The sequence below is a fragment of the Chiloscyllium plagiosum genome, chromosome 19 (assembly GCF_004010195.1).
Source record: "Chiloscyllium plagiosum isolate BGI_BamShark_2017 chromosome 19, ASM401019v2, whole genome shotgun sequence".
In the NCBI taxonomy this organism is placed as follows: Eukaryota; Metazoa; Chordata; class Chondrichthyes; order Orectolobiformes; family Hemiscylliidae; genus Chiloscyllium; species Chiloscyllium plagiosum.
The window spans coordinates 64,741,387-64,742,416 of record NC_057728.1 but is presented as its reverse complement, the minus strand read 5'-3'; positions in this window follow the sequence as shown (position 1 = coordinate 64,742,416).

Sequence of the window (1,030 nt, the reverse complement as noted above, 5' to 3'; positions counted from 1 at the left end):
TGCCTGTAGAGTCATAGAGTCATAAAGATGTACAGCACGGAAACATACCCTTTGGTCCAACTCCTCCAACTTAACCTAATCTTGTCCCACATCCCTCCAAGCCCTTCCTATTCACATACCCATCCAGATGCCTTTTAAATGTTGTAATTGTACCAACCTCTACCACATCCTCTGGCAGCTCATTCCGTGCACATACCACCCTCTATGTGAAAAAGTTGCCCCTTAGGTCCCTTTTATATTTTTCCCTTCGCACACTAAACCTATGCCCGCTAGTTCCCACAGCACATGGAAAAAACCTTGTCTATTTATCCTATCCACGTCCCTCATGATTTTCTAAACCTCTATAAGGTTACCCCTCAGTCTCTGACGCTCCGGGGAAAACAGCCCCAGCCTACGCAACCTCTCTCTGTAGCTCAAATGCTCCAACCCTGGCAACATCCTTCTAAATCTTTTCTGAGCCCTTTCAAGTTTCACAACATCCTTCTGATAGGAAGGAGATCAGAATTGCACACAATGTCCTGTACAACTGCTACATGACCTCCCAATGCCTGTACTCAAAGGTCATCAACCTGAAACGATATTTCTGTCATGCTCTGCTAACAGACTGTTAAGCATTTCCAGCCATTTCTATTTTTATTTCATTTTTTAACACTCGAAGTATTTTACTCTGGAGTTTAAAGGGGGTTTCATGTCTTTTTCTCTTTTGTGCGTAATTGTTCCGTTGAAACCTAAACTCCTGTCGGATCTGGCTGTCCATAAGATATAGGAGCAGAATTAGACCATGTGGTTAAAGATACCCTCCAACGCACCTCGTCCACATCCCGCACCTCCGCCCTCAGACCCCACCCCTCCAACCGTAACAAGGACAGAACGCCCCTGGTGCTCACCTTCCACCCTACCAACCTCCGCATAAACCAAATCATCCGCCGACATTTCCGCCACCTCCAAACAGACCCCACCACCAGGGATATATTTCCCTCCCCACCCCTCTCCACCTTCCGCAAAGACCGTTCCCTCCGTGACCACCTGG